Below are 6000 nucleotides of genomic sequence, written 5' to 3' on the forward strand. Positions count from 1 at the left end.
CACTGTCCCTTGTCCACAGAGGGCCTTTGCTGGCTACCCCCTCAGCCCAGAGGGGCTCCAGCCCCACTCACAGAGCACATTGCCCCCACCCCCCACCCTCCCAGCTCCGTGAGGACATGGACTTGCCTGGCCCCGAGGTGCCAGCCCTGAACACACTGGGGCGCGCAATAAGGGTGCCTGTGTTTGTCCCGCGAGTGCATCTGTCCCAGACTCATCACTGAAGAAGCTGCCGTTCAGAGCAGCAGGCTCCGAAGTGACAGATCCTGCTCCAGGGGCCTGAGCCACCTGTACGCCGCACCCCCACCCCCACCCGCCCCCAGCTCTCCTTGGCTTCTCTCGCACACGTCTTCCCTCAGATGGCGGAAGGGCAGGTACGCGGCCTCGCTGCCCGTGCCTGGCACCAGGGAGCCACATGTATTGGTCTTACCCTGTGACTCACTCCTGCTGGAACCCAGCCCCCGTTCAGCCTGGGGCAGGGAGTCAGGAGCCAGGACAGGGCAGAGGGTGGGGGCGGGTTCTAGCCCCTCCCTTGGGCATGCTGTACCTCATCTCCCAGCCCAGTAGGGCCCTTGGCAGCAAGGCCTACCGTGCCCCCTCTCTCCCACGGCTGCCACTCTGAGGCTCTGAAAACGTGGATATGAAACTTCTCTGGAAATCTTGTGCCAGTGCCGGGTAGGGGTGGTATCGCAGCGCTGCCCTGGAGAGTAAGCAGGAGATCAACCCTGAATATTCATTGGAAGGACTGATGCTGAAGCTGAAGCTCCAGTACTTTGGCCCCTGATGCCAAGAACCGACTCATTGGAAAAGACCCTGATGCTGGGAAAGATTGAGGGCGGGAGAAGGAGGCAGCAGAAGATGAGATGGTTGGGTGGCATCACCGGATCCATGGGCATGAATTTAAGCAAGCTCTGGGAGACAGTGGACAGAGAAGCTTGGTGTGCTGCAGTCCGTGGGGTCGCAAGGAGTTGGACACGACTGAGCGACAGCAGCAACGACCGTGAAGAGCCAATGCAGGAACCAGCCAGGGGGCAGGGACTCAGAAACACCAGCCCCGCCCTGGGGCCTCTGCCTGGGGCCTCCCTGGGCTGGGCCCCTTCTGCCCGCTTCACTCTCTCACATAGGGCCCCGAATGCCGTGTGTCAGCTCATACAGTCCTGCAGCCAAGGGGGCGCCCAGAGAGGATGCAGGTCCCCCTGCCCCCCACCCTCACCTCCTCTGTGGGGGAGGCCCCAGCATCAAGTGCAAAACACTGGTGGGGCCCCAAGGGACCGCCTCCCCCTCCCTCGGTAGACCACAGGCCAAGCCAGGGTCTCCTAGTGGCTGCTATGGGCGGTGTTGTGACCCCTAAAATCCACACGCTGTGGCACTAGCCCCCTAGGACCTCAGAATGTGCGTGTGTGTGGAGCTAGACTCTTGATGGAGGTGATTAAGGTGAAATGTGGCCTGTGGACCCCCATCCAGCGTGACTGGTGGCTTTAGCGGGGGGAGATCTGGACACTGAGACCGGTATGCTGGTGCCCAGAGGGTCAAACACAAGAGGCCCCACTTGCAAGCCCCTGAGAGAGGCCTCGGAGGAACGGAGCCTTGTTGGCGCCTTGACCTCGGACTTGCAGGCTCTCTGAACCAGAACTGGGGAAATAAACTTTTATTGTTTAAGCCACCCAGTCCGTGGCATCTTGCAGCCCTGGCAAAGCCCTCCTGTGGCCCTCCACGCCAGGGAGCTGTCCTCCTCGGTTTGGGGAGGGGTCTGGCCAATGCAGGACCCCCATGCTTAAACCGGGAAGAAAGTATCAAAATAAAGTTTCCAGAAGACAGGCTTCCCGCGGTTGAGCTGCATGGCGAGAGGGCTGGGCTGGGGGTCGGGTCAGTTCAGTTCAGTTCAGTCGCTCAGTCGTGTCCGACTCTGCGTGACCCCATGAATCACAGCACGCCAGGCCTCCCTGTCCATCACGAACTCCCGGAGTTCACTAAAACTCATGTCCATCGAGTCGGTGATGCCATCCAGCCATCTCATTCTCCGTCGTCCCCTTCTCCTCCCGCCCCCAACCTTTCCCAGCATCAGACTCTTTTCCAGTGAGTCAACTCGTCGCTTGAGGTGGCCAAAGTATTGCAGTTTCAGCTTCAGCATCAGTCCTTCCAATGAACACCCAGGATTGATCTCCCTTAGAATGGACTGGTTGGATCTCCTTGCAGTACAAGGGACTCCCAAGAGTCCTCTCCAACACCACAGATCAAAAGCATCAATTCTTCGGTTATCAGTTTTCTTCACAGTTCAACTCTCACAATCATACATGACCACGGGAAAAACCATAGCTTTGACTAGATGGACCTTTGTTGGCAAAATAATGTCTCTGCTCTTCAATATACTATCAAGGTTGGTCATAACTTTCCTTCCAAGGAGTAAGCGTCTTTTAATTTCATGACTGCAGTCAGCATCTGCAGTGATTTTGGAGCCCCAAAAAATAAAGTCTGACACTGTTTCCACTGTTTTTCCATCTATTTCCCATGAAGTGATGGGGGTCAGGCCCCCGCTAAGGGCTGTGGGGCTGTGACTCAGCACTGCGCTGGGGATGGGAAGAAGGAAGCGGCTTCACCCCCAGAGCTGCTGGCAGCCCCCACCGCCACCCCTGCTGTGCCCCAGGTCCTGGTGGGCCCCTCAGAGCTGGCTGCAAAGACGAGTCAGAGGAACAGACAGCAGGACCTTCACACGGCGGGGCCTCTGCTCAGGAAGTGCCCTCGGCTCCCTGGCTGGCCTTCCAGCCACCTTGCTGCTCACCTGTCCCGTGTGGGGCCCTGGGCCGAGGCCCTTCCCACCCGTCTGCCTGGGAAGTCCCACCGGCTGCCTCCTCCAATGCGGCCGAATCAGTGGGGATCTCCGCCGGGGTCCCCTCTGGGCTGCCCATGCCTGGCCTCTCTCCGCCTGCAGCTCTGCAGGGCACACTGTCGCTGGCCCACTGGGTGTGCAGCTGGCCGGTCCTCTGTGGGGCTTCCATGAGCCCTGGCAGCCCACTGGGCCAGAGGGCAAGGGCTCAGCCCAGCAGCCTGCAGCCCTGGCCCGCCAGGCCCCACCACCTGCCCTGGCCCGTGTCCCCGCTGCCAGTTTGGGCTGCTGCCTGGTGGCCCATCTGCCCTGCGGCCTGCAGCGGCCAGCTTGTCTGGGCTGGACACTTTGGCCAGCACTGGCCAGCGCCCCCTGGACTGTGCTGTCCCTGCCCAGGTCACTTCACTTGTGGGATGCTTGGTCTCTGAGGCACTGTCTGGGCCCACAAGCGTCGTGCCCACCGGCTCATTCCTGCCCGAGGCCCACTGGCTTCTGCCCACTGAGCCCTGGCCACCCGCGGGGACCTGGCACCATCAGCATCTTCCTGCACCATCCGTTCCATGACCTCTGACCGACTTCCTCTCTGTCCTGGGAGCCCCTGGCTGTGTGGACTGCGACAGCTGCCTGCTTATCTTCCCAGGCTTCCTTCCCATGAAGTTAGCACCTCACTTGACATCAGAACCCCACGGGGTGGGGAGTGAACACCTGCCCCAGCTGCACCTGCTGCCAGCAAGGCCGCCCTCCGCCCTGCGCTCTCCGTCCTGGAGGAAGAGCTTCTAACTACTGCAGGTCAAGGTTGACTGCCTGGAAGAAACGTCCAGAGGAGAATAAGCTGATAAGTTAACAAAAATGCACATCCCTATGTTTCTCCTGCGGGGGCTTCCCAGGTAGCACTGGTGGTAAAGAACCCACCTGCCAATTTGGGAGCTGTAAGAGACCCAGGTTCAATCCCTGGGTGGGGAAGATCCCCTGGAGGAGGGCATGGCAACCCCACTCCAGTATTCTTGCCTGGAGAATCCCACGGACAGAGGAGCCTGGCGGGCTACAGTCCATAGGGTTGCACAAAGTTTAACATGACTGAACGACTTAGCATGCACTCACGCACGTTGCTCTTGTGACACAAACAACAACCTCTGCAAGAGGGAGTCATTAGCCCCATTTTACACACGGAAAGACCGAGGCTGCAAAACTAACCTGGCCTGCTCACATTCTACAGAAAGGTAACCAGCCGGCTGGGAGCCCCAGGGCCATGCCGGCGTGGGAGACTCTGGAATGTGAGAACAAGGGCACTCCAGGGCAGCCTGTGCCCCAGTGGGTCCCACCCTGGGCATTCTAGCAGGGCCACTCCTGGGGGCACACAGGACCATCCTGCCTGACCTGCTTTTGCGGATCCTTATCCAGACTCCCAGAGGGCGGACTGCAGAGGCTGTCTGCCCACCCAGGAAAGCCCCGAGATTGGGCTGGTGTGAAGCGTGGCCCTCAGGGATGGTGACCTCAGGGTTGGTGATTGAGGGCTGATCTGAGCTGGAAGGGCCGGTTGGGGGGTGAGGCTAGCCGAGGATAACTCTGCAATGGCCAAGGATGAAGGCTGCTCGCACCCCTGGGCAGTGTGGGGAGTAGCGTGAAGGCCAGGATGGGATTCAGTCTGGGCCCCATGGGCCCCCAGGCCTGCTCGGGCAAGCCGTCTGGGTCGGGCACAGACAGGGTGCCTGGCCCTGCGCTCAGCAGTAGCTCATCTCACCTCCTGGGTGAGCCTGCCCCGCAGGGGAGGGAACGGTCTCAAGGGGGTCAGGGACGGGTTATCCAGCAGTCAGGGGTGGAACACGGAGTGACACGCAGGGCGGTAGAAACCCAAAAGTCGCCCTCAGACAACCCGGCTACATTCTGGGTTTCTCTGCCAGTGGTGACAGGCCCAGAGGCCCTGAGTGGGTCTGCCTTGTCAGAGGTGGCGTTTGCGCTGGAGTAGGCTGTTCTGGAGAAAAGACCAGCTCCCTCGGGGGGAAGGTCTTGGACTCTGGGGAGACTCCCCCTCCCCATCTCTGCAGCTGGAGGAAAGTCTGCTGGCTGGCTGGGGTCCTAACGGGCAGGGTGAGCTCAGTGAGGGTGGTGGGAGGGCCTCCCCCAGGTCTGCAGAGTCCACTTCTGATTTCCGCAGTGTGATCTTGACTCCTGTGTGTGTGTGGTGGGGGCGCTGCTACAGTGTCCAGCCTTGGGGGGTCGGGGGAGGAGGACCCTGGGAGGTTCCCAGCCAAATGACATCTACGGCCCAGCATGCAGCCGGGCTGGTGGAGCAGCCTTGAGGGCCTCCCTTCACACGTTGCCACTCAGGTGGAGTGGACTGGGGTGAGGAACATTGGACCTGGCGCCCAGGGCTGCTGGGGACGTGGCGGAGGCGGTGACAGCACAGGACAGCTGTCTGCTGTGATCTTCAGCCTGATCGGGAGAGGCTGGAGAGCGCACCTGGATAGACACTGTATTTGTCTTTTTCTAACCAAGCTCTGTAAAAAATTAGAGGAAATTGCAGAGACGTGGGGGAAAGATGACCTGAGTGAGCCACGCAGTGGGGGAGGGCAACGGTGATGTCCATGAACCCACAAGAGTAGGTGGGTGGGTCTGGGGACAGGAGGTGGGGGTGGCGCTGGGTTTGGAGCCTGTGCACCCTGTGTGGGAGGAGGGAGCAGAAAACCTGCTTCAGATAAACCCAGGAAAATGCACGTAAGGCCCTCTGGAGGAAAGACAGTCTTAAAGATGAAGAGTAAGCAAACACAATCTGGGCGCAGTGCAGGGGTTCTGCAGCACAGACAGAGCGTCTACTATTGAGTCCACAGCAAAGCAAGCAAGCAAGCAAAAGGTGGGGAGAGAAGAAGAATCAGAAACAGCACTGACTTGCCGGGCAGCTTAGAGAATGGCTGAAATCAGTGGGACCGAGGCAGACCCGGCTCGACGTTGCTGGGCGGTGGCGGCCAGAGGGCGCCGTGCGCGGAAGGGCAGGCGGGGAGGACGCGTAGCAAAGGCGAGCCGGAGCGCACGCAGGGTCTGTGTGTCGCGGAAGCTGGAAAACCAGGGAGCAGGAGGGCGTGAACGGCGAGCTCAGGGCGCCAGGCTCAGCTCAGGGGCCCGGGCCACCGCGCTCCGCCTCCTGGACAGAGGGAGACACTGAGGCCAGAGACGGGCGCAGC

This window comes from Moschus berezovskii, chromosome 6, assembly GCF_049115385.1.
Source record: "Moschus berezovskii isolate FMDL1 chromosome 6, NW_MosBer_1.0, whole genome shotgun sequence".
NCBI lineage: Eukaryota > Metazoa > Chordata > Mammalia > Artiodactyla > Moschidae > Moschus > Moschus berezovskii.